The 23,508-nt window shown below is 36.6% G+C and overlaps 1 protein-coding gene across 2 annotated transcripts in view; it reads left to right on the plus strand.

Annotated features, from left to right (window-relative positions):
• The window catches only part of NARS2 (asparaginyl-tRNA synthetase 2, mitochondrial), a 139,679-nt gene that overhangs the window by 73,134 nt on the left and 43,037 nt on the right, over nucleotides 1-23,508 (plus strand). The gene's annotated exons all lie outside the window — the stretch shown is intronic.

A 23,508-nucleotide genomic window follows, 5' to 3' on the forward strand; every position in this document is an offset into this window, starting at 1 on the left:
GTTTAATTGTGTGAGGAACTGCTAGGCTGTTTTCCACAGTGACTGCAGGAAATTTACAATCCCACCAGCAGTGTATAAAGGTTCCAATTTCTCCACATCCTTGCTAACACTTATATGTCTTTTTTATTGTGCCATTTTACTGAGTGTGAAGTGGCATCTCATTATGGTTTTCATTTGCATTTCCCCAATGACTAATGTTGAGCATCTTTTCATGTGCCTATTGGCCATTCAGATATCTTCTGTGGAGAAATGTGTCTTTAATTTCTTGGTTCATGTTTTTAGTTGGGTTATTTGTCTTTTTATTATTTAGTTATAAGAGTTCTTTATATATTCTGGATACAAGTCCCTTATCAGATATATGATTCACAGGTACTTTTTTATCATTCTGTGTGTCTTTTCATTTTCTTGATGATGGTGGCAAACCCAAATTTTTATTTTTACTTTTCTGGGTTTTGAAAGTACCCCAAAGAGATGCAGCCCTTTGAATGTAGCCAGTTGTTTATCATCTTCCATGCATGAACCTGGAATATGTCTATATTTTAAATACAGATTCAAGTTTCAGACACATCTTTAATAGGCTTTAGCTTATTATTACTTCTGGTTCTTGGCAGCTACATTATCAAAAAGAACTTTGACAGCTCTTAATTTTTTCGAAGAGGGGATGGCCATTTTTTTGCTCCACAATTGCAAAACATTTTTGTTTTCAGATTTCCTAAATACTAATTAGAATGATCAAATCAATGAATTTTTTCATTTCTACATGTTATTCTTTTCCTTTCAAACACCTTTGTGTACGCACTTGCTTTCACTGTTTGTCCACTTATTAACCATATCAAGTAAATTTTGATGTGCAAATATCATAAATAGTGAAAGAATATTGTCACACAAGAAAAAGAAATAAAAGGAATCCAAATTAGAAAGGAAGGTGTAAAACTGTCATTGTTTGCAGATGACATGGTACTATATGTAAGAAATCCTAAACATGCCACCAAAAAATATTAGAATTTATCAATGAATTCAGCAAAGTTGTAGGATACAAAATTAATATACAGAAATCTGTTGCATTTCTATACACTAACAACAGACTGTCAGAGAAATTAAAAAAATAATCCCATCTAAAAGAATAAAATACCTAGGAATAAATCAAACTAAGGAGGTGAAAGACCTATATTCAGAAAACTGTAAGACACTGATGAAAGAAATTGAAGATGACACAAACTGATGGAAAGATATGGGTTGAAAGAATTACTCTTGTGAAAATGACTATACTATCCAAGGCAATCTGCAGATTCAGTGCAATTCCTATCAAAATACCAATGACATTTTTCACAAATAATGTAACAAATAATTCTAAAATTTGTATAGAAACAAAAGACCCCAAATAGCCAAAACAATCTTGAGACAGAAGAGCAAAGCTGGAGGTATCAGGATCCCCGATTTCAAACTATACTACAAAGCTGTAGTAATCAAAACAGTATTGTACTGGTACAAAAACAGACACATAGATCAGTGAAACAGAATAGAGAGCCCAGAAGTGAACCCACACTTACATGGTCAATTAATCTATGACAAAGGAGACAAAAATGTACAGTGGGAAAAAGCTAGCCTCTTCAGTAAATAGTGTTGGAATAACTGGACTAATTTCTTATACCATATACAAAAACAAACTCAAAGTATTTTAAAAATTTAAATGTAAGACCTGAAACCATAAAACTTCTACAAGAAAACATAGGCATTTGACATTGGTCTTAGCAATATTTTTTGGCTATGTCTCCTCAAGCAAGGGCAAAAAAAGCAAAAATAAACAAATGGGACTACATCAAACTAAAAACTTTTGCACAGTGAAGGAAACCATCAACAAAACAAAAAGGTCACCTACTGAATGGGAGAAGATATTTGCAAACAATATGTCTGATAAGGGGTTAATATGCAAAATATACCAAGAACTCATACAACTCAACAACCAAAAAACAAACAACCCAATTTAAAAAATGGGCAGAGGACCTGAATAGAAATTTTTCAGAGACGACACATAGATGGCTAACAGGCACATGAAAAGATGCTCAACATCACTCTCATCAGGGAAATGTAATCAAAACTGCAATGAAATATCACCTCACACCTGTTAGAATGGCTGTTATCAAAAAGATAACAATTAACACGTGTTGGTGAGGATGTGGAGAAAAGGGAACACTCATGCACTGTTGGTGGGAATGTAAATTGGTGCAACCACTATTGAAAATAATATGGAGATTCCTCAAAATATTAAAAATAGGACTACCATACGATCCAGCAATTTCACTTCTGGATATTTTTCCAAAGAAAGCAAAAACATTAATTTGAAAAGGTGTATACACCCCTGTGTTCATTGCAGCATTATTTACAATAGCCAAGGTGTGAGAGCAACCTAAGTGTCCATTGACAGATGAATGGATCAAGATGATGTGGTATAATATACAGTGGAATATTAGCCATAAAAAAAAGAATGCAGTCTTGCCATTTGTGACAACATGGACGGACCTACAGGGTATTATGCTAAGTGAAATAAGTCAGAGAAGGACAAATACCATATAATTTCACTTAAATATGGGTTCTAAAAAACAAAACAAATGAACAAACATAACATAAACAGAGTCATAGATACAGAGAGCAAATAGGTGGTTGCCAGAGATGAAGGGGTAGGGAAATGAGTGAAATAGGTAAGGGACATTAAGAGATACAAGCTTCCGGGCTTCCCTGGTGGTGCAGTGGTTAAGAATCCGCCTGCCAGTGCAGGGGACACGGGTTCGAGCCCTGGTCCAGGAAGATCCCACATGTTGTGGAGCAACTAAGCCCGTGTGCCACAACTACTGAGCCTGCACTCTAGAGCCCGTGAGCCACAGCTACTGAAGCCTGCACACCTAGAGCCCATGCTCTGCAACAAGAGAAGCCACAGCAATGAGAAGCCCACACACTGCAACAAAGAGTAGACCCCGCTTGCTGCAGCTAGAGAAAGCCCGCACACAGCAATGAAGACCCAACACAGCCAAAAATAAATAAATAAAATAAATTTAAAAAGAGAGATACAAGCTTCTAGTTAACAAAATAAATGAGTCACAGGGATAAAATATACAGAGTGGGGAATATTGTCAATAATAATGTAATATTGTATGGTGCCAAATGGTAATAGACTTAGTGTGGTGATCATTTTGTAATGTATAGAAATATCAAATCACTATGTTGTGCACCAGTAGCTGACGTAGTGCTGTAGGTCAATTATACTTCAAAGACAAAAGAAACAAACTCATAGAGAAAGAGATCAGATTTGTGGTTACCAGAGGCAAGGGGTGAGGAGAAAGGGAATTGGCTGAAGGGGGTCAGAAGGTACAAACTTCCAGTTATATGATAAGTAAGTACTAGGGATATAATATACATGATTAATATAATTGGCACTGTTGTGTGTCGTATATGAAAGTTGTCAAGAGAGTAAATCCTAAGAGTGCCTATCACAAGGAAAAATATTTTTTTTCTTTTATTTTGTATCTATGTAAGATGATGTTCACTAAACTTATTGTGGTAGTCATTTCATGAAGTATTTAAGTCAAGTCATTATAAGGTGCTTATACAGTGCTGTGTGTCAATTATATCTCAATAAAACTAGAAGAAAAAATTTTAATAAATATTTAAAAATTAAAAAAGAAAGAAAGAATATTGTTACATATCCTTTTAGCAGAATAGTATGGTCCAAGTTCTTATTGCAAATTATTGTATGATGAAATTCTTACTGTGGGATGACTAATTGGATGAAAATACCATATATCCTTTTTGCCCATAGAAATGTATTATTCACTTACCAGTTCTTGCGTTTGAGAAAATTGATTTAGGATTTTGTTATCTGAGGGCTCACAGTCTGAGAATTCACTTATACAACCAGTTTTACCAACATCATCAGAGACTAGATTTTACTCTCTGTCTCTCCCCATTCATTTCCTGGTTTATTCAGTGTTTATGAAGTATCTTTATTATTTTTCTTCTGTTTGTCATTTTGAGGAAAAAATAAAAGATCTCAATTCTCAACTGTGTTCTCTGAAAACTACAGAAAAGACCACAACAATAGTGTCTCCGAGCTTTTCTAATACCTTCTTGAAAAATGACATGATAGTTTGTGTACTGCAATAAGAAAACTGAAGATGATACAATGGAGATGGTTCATCTCACTGTGCATCTCTCACTTATCTACTATGCATCTTAAGCATCCATCATTCTGTTCTCATAACATTTTACTCTTTTTTAACTTAAAATTAGGAATAATTAATGAGTAATGATGAAATAGTTTCTAGAATGATGAGATAGCAAAATGTTTCAATATACAAGAAAGATAAGATCACTAAAACCTCATATTTTCTTAGATTCATGAAAGAATTCAATGGGTTTTATTCTATTAGGAAAAAAATAGTAGAAATTTTTCTGTCTCTTGGATGACTCTGTAATGTCTTGAATTGTGTCTCCCCAAAAGACAAGTACTGTGAATGCAACCTTATTTGGAAATAAGGTCTTTGCAAATGTGATCAATTTAAAATACTGGATTAGGGCTTCCCTGGTGGCGCAGTGCTTGAGAGTCCGCCTGCCGATGCAGGAGACGCGGGTTCGTGCCCCGTTTCGGGAAGATCCCACATGCCGCGGAGCGGCTGGGCCCGTGAGCCATGGCCACTGAGCCTGCGCGTCCGGAGCCTGTGCTCCGCAAATGGGAGAGGCCACGACAGTGAGAGGCCCGCATAACGCAAGAAAAAATAAAAAAATAAAAAAAATAAAAAATAAAATACTGGATTAAGGTGGGCACTCAATCCAATGACTAGTATCTTTATCAGAGAAAGGAGAAGGAGATTTGGATACAAAGACACAGAGAAGATACACACAGTGGGAGGAAGGCCATGTGAACGCAGAGGCAAGAGATTGAAGTGATGCTGAGGAATGCTAAAGATTGCTCGGAGCCACCAGAAATTAGGAAGAGGCAAGGAAGGATTCTTCCCTAAAACCTTCAGAGGGAGCAAGGCTCTGCCAACACCTAAATTTCAGACTGTTAGCCTCCACAGTCTAGAGAGAATAAATTTCTGTTGTTTTAAGCCATGTAGTTTGTGGTAAGTTGTTATGGCCGCCTTAGGAAAATAATACAACCTCTAACAAAGTATAAAAGTCATGAAATACTACTTTTTAGAAACAGCTAAAATTGCTCAACAGAGAAACTAAGAAATTAAAACTGGGTATAATGGACCTTGGCAGTAAACTGAGGGTTAAATTAATTATGATTCGTCTAAACGGTGGATTACTGTACAGCCATTAAAATTTATGATAAAGCTCTACAACGTGTTGTTAAAAGAAAAAAGTGGTCATGAAACCACTTCAGTAGAATGTGTTTCCAGTGTTTTACAATGTGTGTGTATGTATAGGTGGGGAAAAAGTCTGGAAAATATGCACCAAATATGCACCAATATTCAACTTGTAAGCAGTGGCTATCTCTGCTTATTTTTATTGTCTTCCTTAAACTTGTCTTTTTTTCAGATTTGAAAAACTAATGTTTATTACTTTTATAGTGAGAAAAAATTAGATATTTCTATTTTGGGAGAAAAAAATCAGTTTGGTCAAGTTAATTTCATTCCAGTCTGATTAACTGGCTGCTTTGTGACTGGTATGAGCAATCCTAAACTCATTCCCTTGGGTTATCTCATCAGTTCAGATGCTGAGCTCAGAACCATGAAACATTCACACTCAGGATAAGCTTATACTGTTAAGTGGCTGCCTTAATATGTCAACACGTGAACCTGATTTAAACTGAGGTACCCCTTATAACTGGGTGTGAAATTGTCTTCCATCCCATATGACTTTCTCATTCTTCATACGTTTGATTCTTAGATGCTTATCTGAAATTTGTTAATTTATACTCATTTGATTTTCAGGATCTTATGGCTATTTTATTCATGCTGTGCATTTTCGTGTACCTCTGTGTTTCTAATACTTGTCCTCCTCTAATGCTGCTTTTTCCATACCTGTTCATTACTCAAGGCTCAACTGAAAAATGACTTCCTCCTTGATTCCTTCCCTGTTTTCCTCTCAACAGAGATTATTTTTCTTTTTCTGTTTTTTTTATAAACAGTAGGTGTTTTTTTATAAACACCTACTTCATGTCCTAAAGACAAAAAAAAAGCTGCTTTTGTTTTTAATGTTTAGCCAGCTTGTAGCTCTTTTCATATGTCTATCTCATAGATAAATATTCCAAAGATTTTTATCTACGAAAATAGTAATTACTTAGTGAGTATTGTTAATTGAATTTGTAAAGCACAAATTCTCATTCTTCAAAAATTTTCCCTTACTGTTTCTACTGTAAAGTTTAGTCTACAACAGCAGTTAACATCACTACTTTTACTCTGTTCATGAAAATGATATAGCCATGAAACTTTGAGACCTTCAATTACCTTATTGTTTCCTGAACGTGTGTGAATGATGATGATTGTTTATGCTGTTCTCTTGATTGTGGGACCTTAAAACACATAGATTTCTTCTTTTAGTGTATTATTTATGTTAAAAATTAACCCTGTTTAGATACAAATATGAATTAACAGACTATTGATATGAATGACTCAGGAACTTCATTCATTATTCATTTATTTGTATTATATAGCCAGGGGATTGAGCAGAAGATGCAGAGACTTTCTAGTGGGAATATTTAGCTTGCTTGGGTGCAAACAGAGAATGTGAATATGTGGATTAACCGAGGTTGGGTATTACCAAATGAGTATGATGGAAGTAGATAAGTACAGAAGGTTATAATGATAGATCAAGGAGTCTATGCTTTGGTAAGGAGAGAAGTGAGGAAATAAGGGTAGAGAGTGATGATGGCAAAAGTGGTAGGCTTAAAGAATTGGAGACCTTACTGAAGAACTGTTGGTGTGGAAGTATCAGTACTAGAGAAAAAAACCTGGACAAACACAAGGTGATAGTCAAAGAATGGTATTGTGAGATTCATCTCTCTAACATGGAATCTCTGCTCAGCTCCCCACCTATAAACTAAAGTGCCAATTGCTTTCTCCAGTTGGCTGTTGGATACTCATCTCAGCATGTTAAAAACTGAATTCAACATCTTGTTCTCCAAATCTGTTTTTTCCTTCTGAAGTCCCTATCAGAGGAAATGGCACTACCATTCTTCCATCCTTGTCAGAGCAGCTGTATGGATATCATTTTCAAATGCTTCTATTCACACACCCTTTGCATCCTGTCAGTCATTTGCTTCCACTTCCCTTTGCTTCAGCTATCCTAAACTGTTTATGATATTCTAATCACATCATGCTGTTTCCCTTATTTGTGTTTCCTTGCATATGTTGTTGATTTCTACCTAGAATGTCCTTTCCCCATGCCTTTATCTAGCTAACCCCTGCACATCAGTCTAAACTCAGCTTAAGCATGATCTCACCCAGAATCCCTACCCACCTCCGCACCCACCACCCCCATACCTTTCTTGTTTAAATGCCCTTCTTTTGTATGCCCATGCTGCTTTATTCTTACCTATTTTGTAACACTGGAATCATTAACTTTTTTCTCGATAGCTTAGACTCTTGAGCTTTTGAAATTAGGGACTGTGTTTAATTTTGTAACTCTGTTACTTAATACAGAATAAAAACTTAAATACCTGTTGGAAGAGGGTTTCTATCAATTTTATTTATTTAAGAATGTTGAAATTATCTGTTTGTATGCTTATCTTCCCATTAGCCCATTAGTAAATTCCTCAAACTGTATCTTGTTTCTCTTTGTCTTCTTAGTTTCTATTACTACCACTTATGTGATCCAGGGCTCAAAAATCAATCTTAATTCAATTGAACATTTGTTGAGAGCCAAGTGTGTGCCAAACACAGCGTTAGGTGCTGAGATACAGAGATCAACAAGAAAGATATGATTCCAACCTTCCTGACCCTGTACGGTCTAATGAGCAAGACAGACATTAAATAAGAAATTAGAAATGTAGTAGCTGTTGTAAAAAAGATTGTCCTGAGGGCAAGAAGAGCATATGGCAAGGGAATTTCACCTTGTCTAGGTTGAATTTAATTTAGAGGTAACCTTATCGGTGGAATGATTACATGAGAGTGCATTTTAAAATGTCATTTATATTTAATGACCACTGGCTATTATATTTGGTTTGTATTCTATTGCTTTTCTGTTCTTGGAACAACAGACCTCCAGTTAATACAACTTTTCCTCACCATTATTACGGAGCATTTTATGGTATAGAAAGAATCTTTTAGTTACCTCAGTACATGTTAATCTGTATTTGGCAGTGGGACATCTTTTGGTACTTTTATGTCATGTTTGATAGTCATTCTTGAATGAATTTTATTTATCCAAATCATCAAAAGCTAGAAGATTATCTAGCTTCCCTGTCCTGTTCCTTTGTCCACTTCCAAATACTTAGAATCTTTTGTTATACTTTATATGAAAAGGTTATGACTTTGTATCCTGTCTGACTTTAGAACAACAGCCAGGATAAGTGGGATATGAATGTTACGGCTTAACGAAATGGTTGAAGAAACTGGATATATTTAGCATAGGGAAGATGAAGGTGAGACATGATTTAGTAGTTCATATCTATTTGGTGGGCTTCTGTGAGAGCCTTGTGTGCAATTGAGTACAGTTGACTCTTGATAGGTTTGAATTGCACAGGTCCACTTACCGAAGAATTTTTTCCAATAGTAAATAAATACTACAGTACTACACGGTCTTCGTTGGTTGAATTCACAGATGAAGAACCGCAGACAAGGAGGAACTGCTGATAACAGAGGGTCAACTATAAGTGATACTCAGGTTTTCAACTGCACAAAGGGTGGCATCCCTAACCCTGAGTTGTTCAAGGGTCAGCTATAAACGATTTTTTAAAGAACAACTTAACTGAAATATAATTCACATACCATAAAATTCACCCTTTAAAAATGTACAATTCAAAAACAAAACATAATAAAAAAATTTAATGTGCAATTCAGTAGTTTTTTTATTCACAAAGTTTTACAGCCATCATCACTAATTTTATATTTTCATCACTTCAAAAGAAATTCCCATTCCCCTCTCCTCTCAGCACCTGGCAAACACTACTGAATCAGAAACAGTGGGAGTGGGCCCCAGCAATCTCTTGTAACAAACCTACCAGATGATGATGATGATGCTGAGGACTACTGCTCTCAAGAAAGACCCTCTGTTCCCTGGTTGGTGGGGACATCTGGTGTTCGGCCATTCTGGTGGGAGAGGGGAGGGGGTTGACATCCATGTGCGAACTCTCAGTGAATCTCCATTTCCCCCATCCTCTGCCTCACTGTGGGTCTGTGTGTAAGTCACCTTTCTGCTGCAGTATACTCACTCTGTGTTCCAGATAATGGCGTCCATGCTTTGATGCATTGGTCATCACTCAGCCGTCCGTTTTCTGTCCTCCAAAGATGTGCTGAGATCTCTTGTCTACTGAAGGCCCCCTTCCCGTTTCTTTTAATTTTTTTATTATTATTTTGAGGTTGTCTTAGGAAGGAGTGAATATAAATATCTGTTCTTAATCCACTATTTGAACTTCGTTTTTACTAGCTTGAGAGGTATTAATTTGCTTTTCTTTAATTGCTAGTTAGTTAATGTACTACTTGCTTAATGATTTAATTTCTCTGTCTAAATGTGTTAACTCTGCAGTATCTGATGTATACCGCCTTGGAATTCTAAACATTGGGTTCTCTCCCCATTTTTAGCATTGCATTCCTTTGTGAGAGAGATTACTAACATGCCTTTTCTCTACTTCAAGTGTATAGGAGAATAGCCCTACTACTCTTCTGTTATCTAGCTCGCTGAGTTCTTGTGAAGCAGACAGAATATCTTAAGTACTGAGTGCTTTTAAAATAAGCAAGTTTGGTGTGAGTTATAAAAAAAAAATCGCAGTCAATCCTTTGAGTAATGATACTTATAGAACTTATTTTGCATGAAATGCAGTGCCTATTGGCATTGTCTAAAAGCAAATGCAGGTTACTATAGTGAGACATCAAATTAATACTTAGTAATTTGACCAATATGGACAGTAATTGGAGCTATTAAAAGCAAGACTGATGTTACTTCTTTGAATTACTGTAGAATCTTGTCCAAATTCTGTTTTGTTCAGGTGGCTTTAATTACTTTTTTAGAAGGGGGAAAGAAAGCTGTGTTGGTTGCATGTCTGCAGAATTTAGGTTGGATTGGGAACAGAGAGAATTTATGTCATTTCAACTTTTTTTTTTCCCCCAGCTTGTTTTCTTCTATCTAAAAATATCTATGGCTATTCATTTATTGAGCAGTAATTTTCACGTTCACCCAAATGGCATGTAACTGTGTTGGACACCAAGGAAGCTGTTAAAAATATGGGACAGCCTCATTGATTGACATGTAGAGGGTTAACCAGTACTGTTATGGAATTAATTAGCTACTAAGATAATGTTATCTCTCCCCCAGAGTACTGAATTTGTTAAATGAATGGTTCTGTTGATTGAGGAGATTATAGTTAGAGACACTTAAGTTGGAATTGTAGCTTCCTTACATACTACTTTTATAAGCTTTATGACTGAGCCTCTACTTCCTAACCAAAAAGATAAATTGTAATGGTGACCTTGCAGAGCTGTTGTGAGAATTAGCTACTATGTAAAGAAAGCCCAGTGTTACCACAGTTTGACCCTGAAATGGTAAGTGCTGTGATGGTGGTACTGATGACAGCTGGGACCTGGAGAACCCAGGGTGATTATGAAGGAGTAGCTAAAGAAAGAAGCCAAGGTGGTATAAGCAGAAAGAATAGCTGACCCCTAGTAATCAAGTTGTTTTACAACAGTAACAGAAGTGGAGTTTACACATAGCAGAGGATTGGGCCAAATTGTGTGTCTGCCAGGATTCAGGACTCAGAAGACAGGTTAGAACATCAAACTAAAACCAGTGACTGGAACGAAGGAAGGGGTTAGGACACAAAAATCAGATACCTGTCATAATTTGAAGACCAAAGCAGAAATAAACTATAAGAGCAGTTTAGGTCCTAATCTGTCCTCAGAGCTGTGGTCAGTTATGTTGACAGTGAGGTGTCACTGTGTTCTGGATTCTTTTGTTCTTTGAAGGAGATCATTGCTGTGCCCCTTCTGTGGTTCCATGAGCCTAACTCTTCACCTTTTATACTACAGTTGGGACAAGATTATAATTTAAATAGCTAAGTAATGGAATAAGCCAATGTACAAATAATCTCTTTTCGTTACTGTTGCTTCTCAATCAACTTTATTGAGTATACTTTACATACCAAAAAATGTACCCATTTTAAATGTACAGTTCAATAAATTTTGAAAAATGTCTAAACCTTTGTAACTCCACTGTGATAAAAAACAATACTTTTATCACCCTAAAAAATCCCCTCATTGCCCTTTGCAGTCGGTCTCTCTCCCCATCTCTGTGCCCTAGGCAATGAGTGATCTGTTTTTTCTCATCATAGATTTCCCCTTTCTAGAATTTCATATAGTGTTTATATAATATTTAATTTTTATATAAATGGTATCGTACAGTATTTATTTACTCTTCTCTATATGATGTCTTTCACTTAACATAATACTTTTGAGATTCATCCAGTAGTTTGTTCCTTTATTTATTTATTTATTTTGTGGTATGCGGGCCTCTCACTGTTATGGCCTCTCCCTGTTGCAGAGCACAGGCTCCGGACGCGCAGGCTCAACGGCCATGGTTCACGGGCCTAGCCGCTCTGCGGCATGTGGGATCTTCCCAGACCGGGGCACGAACCCGCGTCCCCTGCATCGGCAGGCAGACTCTCAACCACTGTGCCACCAGGGAAGCCCATTTACTTATTTTTATTTTTGGCTGTGTGGGTCTTCGTTTCTGTGCGAGGGCTTTTTCTAGTTGCAGCAAGCGGGGGCCACTCTTCATCGCGGTGCGCGGGCCTCTCACTATCGCGGCCTCTCTTGTTGCGGAGCACAGGCTCCAGACGCGTAGGCTCAGTAGTTGTGGCTCACGGGCCTAGTTGCTCCGCGGCATGTGGGATCTTCCCAGACCAGGGCTCGAACCCGTGTCCCCCGCATTGGCAGGCAGATTCTCAACCACTGTGCCACCAGGGAAGCCCAGTTTGTTCCTTTTTAATACTGAATATTATTCCATTGCATGTATATACAACTTGTTAATTCATTCATCTTTTGGTAGAAACTTGGGTTGTTTCACCTATTATGAATGAAGCTCTGTGAAAATTAATGTACCTATGCCCATATTATGTTCATATATTTTTTCATTTCCCTTGGGTAAATACCTAGGAGTTTCTGGGTTGTATGGTAAATGTATGATTAACTTTAGAAGGAACTCCCAAAACAGTTTTCTGAAGTACTTGTACTATCTGGCAATGGTTAAGAGTTCTGTTTGCTCCACATCTTTGACAAAAATTGGTATTGTATTTTTTTAATCATCCTAGTAAGCATATATCTCATTATAGTTTTAATTTGCATTTCTGTGATAACTAATAGTGTTAAACTTTTTTTCTCATGTGCTTACTGGTCATTCATATATTTTCTTTTATGAATTGTCTTTTGGATTCATTTGCCCATTTTTATTAGGTTGTTTGTCTTCTCATTATTGAGTTATAAGAGTTCTTTTCTTTTTTTTTTAGTTGAAGTATAGTTATTCACAATGTTGTGTTAGTTTCAGGTGTACAGCAAAGTGATTCAATGATACATATATATATATATATTTACCTATATATATATATATATATATGTATATAGGTTTTGTATATATATATATATATATATCAATTAATTTTTTCAGATTCTTTTCCGTTGTAGGTTATTACAAGATATTGAATTTAGTTCCCTGTGCTGTACAGTAGGTCCTTGTTGTTTATTTATTTCATATATAGTAGTGTGTATCTGTTAATCCCAAACTCCTAATTTATCCCTCCCCTCCTCACCCTGCTTTCCCTTTTGGTAACCATAAATTTGTTTTCTATGTCTGTGAGTCTATTTTTTGTTTTGTAAATAAGTTCATTTCTCTCATTTTTTTAGATTCCACATATAAGTGATATCATATGATATTTGTCTTTCTCTGTCTCACTTCACTTAATATGATAATCTCTAGAAGTATCCGTGTTGCTGCCAGTGGCATTATTACATTCTTTTTTATGGCTGAGTAATATTCCATTGTATATATCACATCTTCTTTATCCATTCTTCTGTCAGTGGACACTTAGGTTGCTTCTATGTCTTGGCTATTGTAAATAGTCGTGCTATGAGCATTCGGGCGCATGTATCTTTTCAAATTCAAGTTTTTGTCTTTTCTGGATATATGCCCAGAAGTGGGATTGCTGGATCATACAGTACCTGTATTTTTAGTTTTTTAAGGAACCTCCAGACTGTTCTTCATTGTGGCTGAACCAATTTTTATTCCCACCAACAGTGCAGAAGGGTTGCCTTTTCTCCACACCCTCTCCATCATTTACTATTTGTAGACTTTTTGATGATGGCCATTCTGACTGGTGTGAGGTGATACCTCATTGTAGTTTTGATTTGTATTTCTCTAATAAATAGTGATATTGAGCATCTTTTCACATGCCTGTTGGCCAGTTGTATGTCTTCTTTGGAGAAATGTCTGTTTAGGTCTTCTGCCCATTTTTTGATTGAGTTGTTTGTTTTTTTAATATTGAGCTGTTTGAGCTGTTTGTATATTTTGAAATTAATCCCTTGTTGGTCACATTGTTTGCAAATATTTTCTCCCTTTTTGTAGGTTGTCTTTTCGTTTTGTTTGTGGTTTCCTTTTCTGTGCAAAAGCTTTTAAGTTTGCTTAGGTCCCATTTGTTTAGTTTTGGTTTTATTTCAATTACTCTAGGAGTCAGATCCAAAAAACTATTGTTGCAGTTTATGTCAAAGAGTGTTCTGCGTATGTTTTCCTCCAGGAGCTTTATAGTATCTGGTCTCACATTTACGTTTTTAATCCATTTTGAGTTTATTTTTGTATATGGTATTAGGGAATGTTCTGATTTCATTCTTTTATATGTTGCTGTCCAATTTTCCCAGCACCACTTATTGAAGAGACTGTCTTTTCTCCATTGTTATATTCTTGCTTCCTTTGTCATAGGTTAATTGACCATAAGTGTGTGGGTTATTTCTGGGCTGTCTATCCTGCTCCACTGATCTATGTGTCTGTTTTTGTGCCAGTACCATATTGTTTTGATGCCTGTAGTGTTATAGTGTATCCTGAAGCCAGGGAACATGATTCCTCTAGCTCTATTCTTTTTTTTTTCAAGACTGTTTGAGAAATAGTCTTGGCTATTCGGGATCTTTTTTGTTTCCATACAAATTCTAAAATTTTTTGTTCTAGTTCTGTGAAAAATGCCATTGGCAATTTGATAGGGATTGCATTGAATCTGTAGATTGCCTTGGGTAATATGACTGTTTTAACAATATTGATTCTTCCAATCCAAGAACACAGATCTTTCCATCTGTTTATGAAGTTATAAGGATTCTTTATACATTCTGGATACTAGCCCTTTATCAGATTTATGTATTGCAAATACCTTCCCCCAGTCTGCCTTTCCTTTCCATCTTTTTTTACAGTGTCTTTTGAATACCAGAGTCTTTTATTTTGTTGGTGTATACTTTATCAGTTTTTTTTCTTATGTGATTCATGATTTTTGTATCCTATTCAAAAGGTGGCACTGATTTTCTTCTGTGTTTTTTCCCTAGGAATTTTGTAATTGTAGCTTGTACATTTAGGTTTGTGATCTCCCTACTAGTCTGTAAGTTCCTTGAAGGTAAAGGTCATGCCTGATTTATGTTGGCATTTTCCATAGTGGTTAGTAGCCTAATAACTATTTGTTGAAGAAATAAATAAATTTGACTTTATGGTAGAAAATGATGATTGTAAGGTAAGGACACATAGCTAGGCCCTAAGCTGCTGTATCTATTTCTTCTTGGCTGATATGATCTGTGGGCTTGAATTACTTATGTGCTTTTGACTTATTTCATCCATCTCTTCTAGTTGGGGAAAAAAATATCTCCAATCAGAAAATACATTAATGGGCTTCCCGGGTGGCGCAGTGGTTGAGAGTCCGCCTGCCGATGCAGGGGACGTGGGTTCGCGCCCCGGTCCGGGAAGATCCCACATGCCGTGGAGCGCCTGGGCCCATGAGCCATGGCCGCTGAGCCTGCGCGTGCAGAGCCTGTGCTCCGCAACGGGAGAGGCCACGACAGTGAGAGGCCCATGTACAGCAAAAAAAAAAAAAAAAAAAAAAAAAAAAGAAAAAAAGAAAATACATTAATGAACTTGGAATTATATTCAATTTATTTAGGTATTTTAAAGTACCCTTATTATATGAAAGAAAAAATTCATTTTATATTCCCATGTTCTTGGTACGAATTCTTCTTTGTATGAATTCAGAAATTTTTGTGTCTTTTAAGAAAAATCAATATTTTAAAAATTCACCTGTAAGCTATGTGCATGAATTAGAGAAACCACTGAAAAACTTGTTTATTTTACTTTACCAAAATAAATTTACTTCCTTTTCTACAAAATAAAAGGAAACTTCATCTTTGCTCCTCTAGAAGAAATTGGTAATAAAGAAACTCAGCCATGGTTTTTGCTTCTTTCTCACAGTAGAAATTGTGAGAAAGAATTTGTAACAAATAAGTTTAGTAACATACATTAGTTGGTATTCATACTATTTTTGTTTCTCCTGATGTCAGTCCCAACTTGATCTCTCATGATATACCCCTACACTGAAAAAAATAAAACCTGTGTTTTGCCACTTGAAACAGGTTCATAGGACAGTAAACTGCTGTGCCACATAAATCTCTACAATTTGGAGAATGTGCAAAACCTGAGCCATCCATATTTCACATTTAAGAGGCTGATTTAGTATATGAATTATGATAGAGATTGGGAGATAAAGACGAAAACCTAAAGTTTTTGTTTCTGGAACATCATTTAGTGACTTTCCTTAGTTTCTTCAACTGGCTAATTCTGTGCTTTCCTCCTGATTCTACTCAAGGACAGTAGAGTATGAGATTCAGTGAAAACATTTCAACTCTAGTCAGACAGTACTTCAGGGACTACTGTACAAGGAAATATCTCAAAAATTTTCATGCATGCCCCCTTGTAGCCAAAATATGTGTTTGATTTGATAATGGATTTCATATATAGCTGTTGAGGATTGGGTGTGACTTGGGAGTTTGAAAATAACTGCTCAGATCCAAATCCAGAGTCTCTCTACATTTTGTGTCAATCATACCATGATCTATATCATTAAGAATATTTGCTTTTAGTATCTGTTGCAGCACTAGCTGTTTCTTTGTAGCATTGAGAGACATATTTATAAGTGAAGCCAAATCAGAAGATGGAGTTAGTATCCATTTCATCATGTATCTGTTTTGGATATTCTTTCTCAGGGAGCTACGACCATTGGAGAATAGTTCATTCATCCTCATCTTGATGATGAATAAAATGACTTATAGTTTGCTCACTTTGAGTAAAGAACCTAGAAAAGCCTGATTCTGAGAGTTATGCACTCATATAGATGGAAAGTTAACAAAAGGTGCAAGTATGGTTTACTGAATAATTCTGCCATTGTGCATTAATGACTCTCTGAAAGTCATATCAGAAGAGGGGAAAAGAGGTCTGGTATGGCAGAGCAATAGATGTGGGAAAAACAGAATATGTGTGACTGGGCACTGGAACAAATTCAGAAGATGTACCCAATAACTCTCTCCTCCATTGATCCCTTTCCTCATGTTCCATTGTCTGAACGCACATTTTTTCCCCAGTTGATTGTCTTCTGCATTTATTGAGATTTCAACAGTTGACTTCAGTGCTGGACAGCAGAACTTACTACAGTCACGGGAATGCTCTGATCTGCACTGACCAATATGGTAGCCACTAGCTGTATGTGGCTATTTAGCATTTGAAATGCAGCTAGTGTGACTGAGGAACTGAATTTTCATTAATTTTATTTAAATTTAATTAGTGTAACTATAAGTAGCCACATGTGGCTAGTAGCCACCATGTTGAACAATGCAAACTTAGCCTCTGCCCAGTTTGTAAAACATTGAAGGCACCCACATCATGCGCTGTTTGGCAGTTTCTTTTGCCCTTAGCATAGTGATGCTGAGAAAATGTAGGTATTCAGTATGTATTAATATTTTTTGAATTAAATTGAATGGACAGTCAGAAGGGAAAGGTCAGAAGCTTGAAGAACTCAGTGGTGGCTTGGTAGATGTTGTGGGCTCTGATGCCAATGCCTTCCCTTTAAATTTTAGTATAATTTTGTTATTTTATGGTTTCAGTGTGTCCCATTAGCTTGCCCATCCTGACTCTTTTTTGATGTCTAAATATTGCGTAGACACAAAATTAAACATCTTAAACAGATGTGTGGGTAAAACAAAGAATAATGATACAATCAACACCTGAGTCCCCCAAAATGCTTCATTTCTTTAGTCTCCTGTATATTCTTTTCTAATCACGTCCTCTTCCCTCCCCCATGAACACTAGCTACTAACCTCAATTTTGTGTTTATCATTCCTTTTCTTTATGGTTTTATCACTTATGTTCATATTTATAAATAATACACAGTTTAGTTTAAAAGTTTTTATATTCTGTATAAATAGAATCATATGTATATATTCTGTGACTTAGTTTACTCACTTAACATTATACTCCTAAATTAGATCCATGCTGTATAATGTTTTCACTACTGTAGGGTATTCCCTTTGTATGAATATGCCAAAAATTATCCATTTTACTACTGGTGGATGTTTTTTCCTCATGTTTTGCTAGTGCATACGGTGCAGCTGTGAAACAGATTTAGTCAGTCTTTCACTTGGTACACATGTGAACGACTTACTGCAAGGTCCAAAAGAACATTTCTCTCTATTCTGTTTGTGTCTGTCTTCATCCTCTTCTCCTCTTCCCTCCTTCCTCTGCCTCCACCCCCTCCCTCTCCCACTCCCCCACCTTCTAGAATTCAGGGAAGATGAATGCAAAGAAATAGAGACTTTTCTGCATTATTTCTATAGTCTAAATGCTCCTTTGAAGGGAACTTGCCTCTGTTTCTAGTCTGCCATGGTCCCTTTGTGCTTTTATGTTTATAGACCAAGCTCTGATTTGGAATCTGTCAGGAATATTAGAAATGTTGTATTTCATTCTTAGTCCATAGCTTTTATGCAAATCGTACCCTTTTTGTGAAATAACACCTTTTGTATCATTTGTACCTTTTACCTTCAATCATAATTGGTAATTAGAAGGTCTAGATCAGTGGTTGGAATGTCTCAAGAGCTCTTTTAAAAATACAGATGCATCAGATTTCAGCTCAAGTCCCCAGAAAAGCAGATTTAATTGGTTTTTCTGGGCATCAAGATTAGGGTTTTGTTTGTTTGTTTGTTTTTTTAACTTTTTATTTTATATTTGAGTGTAGCCAATTAACAATGTTGTGACAGTTTCAGGTGCACAGCAAAGCGACTCAGTCATACATGTACATGTATCCATTCTCCCCCAGACTCCCGTCCCATCCAGGCTGCCACATAACATTGAGCAGAGGTCCCTGTACTATACAGTAGGTTCTTGTTGGTTATCCTTTTTAAATATAGCAGTGTGTACATGTCAATCCCAAACTCCCTAACTATTCCTTCCCTTCAGCCTCCCCAACCCCCGTAACCATAAGTTCATTCTCTAAGTCTGTGAGTCTCTTTCTGTTTTGTAAATATGTTCATTTGTATCATTTCTTTTTAGATTCCACATATAAGCGATATCATACGGTATTTCTCTTTCTCTGTCTAACTTACTTCACTCAGTATGGCAGTCTCTAGGTCCATGGTCCATCAGTGTTGGCTGCAAATGGCATTATTTCATTCTTTGTTATGTCTGAATTATATTCCATTGTACATATGTACCACACCTTCTTTATCCATTCCTCTGTCAGTGGACATTTAGGTTGCTTCCATGTCTTGGCTATTGTAAACAGTGCTGCAGTGAACATTAGGGTGCATGTATTCTTTCGGACAATGTATTTCTCCAGGTATATGCCAAGGAGTGGGATTGCCGGGTAATATGGTAGCTCTATTTTTAGTTTTTTAAGGAATCTCCATACTGTTCTCCATAGTGGCTGTACCAATTTACATTCCATTCCGACCAACAGTGTAGGAGTGTTCCCTTCTCTCTGCACCCTCTCCAGCGTTTATTGTTTGTGAATTTTTTGATGATAGCCATTTTGACTGGTGTGAGGTGATATCTCATTGTAGTTTTGATTTGCATTTCTCTAATCATTAGTGATGTCGCACATCTTTTCATGTGTCTCTTGGCCATGCATATGTCTTCCTTGGAAAAGTGTCTATTCAAGTCTTCTGCCCATTTTTTGATTGGGTTATTTGTTTTGATGACATTAAGCCTCATGAGCCATTTGTAAATTTTGGAGACTAATCCCTTGTTGGTCACATCATTTGCAAATATTTTCTCCCATTCTGTGGGTTGTCTTTTTGTTTTGTTTATGGTTTCCTTTGGTGTACAAAAGCTTTTGAGTTTAATTAGGTCCCATTTGTTTATTTTTATTTTTATTTCCATTACTCTGGGAGACAGATTGGAAAAGATATTGCTGCGATTTATGTCAGAGAGTGTTCTGCCTATGTTTTCCTCTAGGAGTTTTATAGTGTTCTGTCTCACATTTAGGTCTTTAATCCATTTTGAGCTTATTTTTGTGTATGGTGTTAAAGAGTGATCTAATTTCATTTTTTTACATGTAGCTGTCCAGTTTTTCAGCACCATTGTCGAAGAGACTGTCTTTCCACTATTGTATAGTCTTGCCTCCTTTGTCTTAAATTAATTGACTGTAAGTGCGTGGGTTTATGTATGGGCTTTCTATCCTGTTCCATTGACCTATTGTTCTATTTTTGTGCAGCACCATACTGTTTTGATGACTGTAACTTTGTAGTATAGTCTCAAGTCAGGGATCATGATTCCTCCAGATCCATTTTTCTTTCTCAAGATTGCTTTGGCTATTCGGGGTCTTTTGTGTCTCCATACAAATGTTAAGATTTTTTGTTCTTGTTCTGTGAAAAACTGGCTTTGGTAATTTGATAGGGATTGCATTGAATCAAGATTGTTTTCTGAAGTATTGATACCATAGATTATTCTATGCAGCCAAGATTGAGAACCACTCTAGGTCACTTGTTCTCCAAGTGTTGTCCTTGGACCAGGAGCGTCAGCATCACCTGGCAACTTGTAACAATATAAACTCTCAGGCCTACCCTAAGACCTACTGAAGCAGAAATTCTGAGAGTGGGATCCAGCAAGCTGTGTTTTATCAAGCCCTAGGTGATTCTAATCGTGCTAAAGTTTTAGAACCACTACTCTAGGTCATCTAAGCATTTCTAACAAAGCCTCCTTTAACTCAAGTTTAACCTTTTAGGATCCACAGTGTTACGTGTTATCATTTTTTGTAACCTAAAATGGAGTGAAAAACCATCCTGATTGACCATCAAAGCTTATAAATGACTGTCCCCTTTCCACTAAGGAGGGGCTGTAGATAAAGCATAAGACAGAAAAAAGCAGCTTTAAGTGGTAGGAAGTGACACTTGCAGACATAACAAGTGGAAGAAGGAAGGTGTATCAGGAACAGCCACCAAGAATGAAATGACCTTGTATAGAGAGGCAAAAACCAATCAGATAACAGTGACATTAAGGTACAAAACTTCTCCTTGGAGCACATGGTATTGTTTTGTGGCTTTATGTGACCGTTGATCATCTGCGCTGTACTTTGTCAGTTTTGAAGAGTGCACACATGCAGCACGACAGAAAGTGGGCCATGGAGTCAATTGCGTTGGTTAAAACCAGCTTTGCTATGCTGCTCTGTACTAGTTACTTAACTTGTCTAAGCTTCAGTTTCTTCCACTGTAAATGAAGTGAAATCACCTGCCTTATAGAGTAGATAGCACCACTTGCTATCTCCTTACAGAATGGCAGGAATGAAATAAAACGTGTAAAGTGACTAATGGAGAATTAGTTTCAATAAACTTTTTAAAAATTCTATTTTGATAAAATTCAGTACACATAACATGAAATTTACTTTTAGTGACATTGTATAACCAACACCACTATATAGTTCCAGAACATTTTTGTCACCCCAAAAGGAAACCCCATACCCGTGATGCAGTCATTTGCCATTCCCTCCTCTCCCTAGCCCTTGGCAGCCACTTCTCTGCTTTCTGTCTCTATGGATTTGCCTAGTCTGGATGTTTCATAGAAAAGAAATCATACCGTACATGGCCTTTTTTTTGGGTTTTTTTTGTTTTTGGCTGCGTTGGGTCTTCGTTGCTGCGTGCGGGTTTTCTCTGGTTGTGTCCAGCGGGGGCTACTCTTTGTTGCAGTGCGTGGGCTTCTCATTGCGGTGGCTTCACTTGTTGTGGAGCATGGGCTTTAGGCGCACGGGTTTCAGTGGTTGCAGCACACGGGCTCAGTAGTTGTGGCTCGTGGGCTCTAGAGCACAGGCTCAGTAGTTGTGGTGCACGGGCTTAATTGCTGTGTGGCATGTGGGATCTTCCCAGACCAGGACTCGAACCCATGTCCCCTGCATTGGCAGGCAGATTCTTAACGACTGCACCACCAGGGAAGTCCTGGCCTTTTATATTTGTCTTTTTTCATTTAGCATCATGTTTTCAAGGTTCATTTATATTGTAGGATATATTAGTACTTTGGTCCTCTTAATGGCTGAATAATATTCCATTGTATGGATATACCACATCTCTTTTATCCATTAATCCATTGGTGAACATTTGGATTGTTTCTGCTTTTTGGCTAGTATGAAAAATGCTGCTTTGAACATCCACATACAGGGAGTTTTTTGAACACTTGTTTTCATTTCTTTGGTGTTTGTACTCAGGAGTGGAAATGCTGGGTCGTATGATAATTCTGTTTTTAACTTTTTAAGGTATCACCAGACTTTTTCACAGCAGTTGCACGATTTTACATTCCCATCAGCACGTGCAAGGAGTTTCTCCACATCCTCACCAACACATGTTATTGTCCATTTAAAAAATTATAGCCACCAAAAATTTTTTTAAGTATATTGATTAGTGATCTTAACTTTTTTTTAAGGTAGTAGTTCTTAATCAGGAGTTCATATAATAATTACTTGTAGAACTTTTAAATATACTCATGACCAGAACCCTCCCTAGATTTTCTGAATGGAAGTCTCCAGAGGTAAAGCCCAGAATTAATACTAATACTCCTCCTTAAGGATCATTGCCTAATGTAGTGGTTCTCAAAGTTTGATCTGGGGCCCTCTGAGACCCTTTCAGAGAAGTCCTTTGAGATGAAAACTATTTTCATAATAATAGTAAGCTGCTATTTTGTGTCTTTTTCATTTTTATTCTCTCTTGAGTATACAGTGAAGTTTTCCGAAGTCTTCATAACATGTGATAGCAGAACAGATTGAATGCATGAGCAGATATGAGAACCCAGCTGTCTTCTATTAAGCCAGATATGAAGGAGATTTACAAAAATGTAAAACAGTGCCACTCCTCTTATGAATTTTTATTAAAAAGATGTTTTTATGACATAGGATGGGTTTATCATTGTTTTTAAATGAGTTAATAAATTTTTTTAAATTTTATCAGTTTTAATGATAGGTATTGGTAGACATAACCTACATAAGCAAAATCTCTTGCACTGACTGAAAGTATAAAGAGATCTTGAGACCAACCAAATCAGAGCTGTAGACCTTTGGAAAGAAAGGAGATGCACACACAAAAAAACAAAAACAAACAAAACTCTTACCCATTTGTTGAACACTTACCATATAGTTAATATTACATTAAACTTTTTACATATTGTTTCATCTTTATAATAACCTCATGACAAATATATACTTAACTTCATTTTCACATGGGAAAATTTAGTCTCAAAGAAGTTAACTTGGCTAGTTCATAAGTGGAGGGCCCAGAATTTCAATTTAGGTGTTTAGAGTACAGGCTTAATCACTGTGATGACCTTTAAAAAGTATGGGTCATCAGTACAGGACTTGAGCCCAGGAAATTGTTGATAGTTCAATGCCATAATGACTCATCTACTGCTACAGTATCAGGCCTCAGAAAACCTTTGAAATCTTTGTAGACTTAAAATAACATGTAAATACCATGTGGTACATGTACCTAAATTAAAGTTCTCACATGGTCTCTTTCATGATCCTCAGTACAAGGACTGCTAAATATGAGAAATACAAGAGGGATAATCTAGGCATGAGTAGATGCAGTTGACAAAATGTATACCTTTTTTAAAAGGTGATTTTAGTATCTTGTTAAAAATGTGAGGACAAATACACAGTTAGAAAGAACAATTAGCAAACTTTGACCCTTGAGAAAAGTGTTATTTTCTGGGACTTCCCTGGTGGCACAGTGGTTAAGAATCTGCCTGTCAGTGCAGGGGACACGGGTTTGATTCCTAGTCCGGGAAGATCCCACATGCCACGGAGCAACTAAGCCC

Source organism: Lipotes vexillifer, unplaced genomic scaffold, assembly GCF_000442215.2.
Source record: "Lipotes vexillifer unplaced genomic scaffold, Lipotes_vexillifer_v1.1 scaffold276, whole genome shotgun sequence".
Lineage (NCBI taxonomy): Eukaryota > Metazoa > Chordata > Mammalia > Artiodactyla > Lipotidae > Lipotes > Lipotes vexillifer.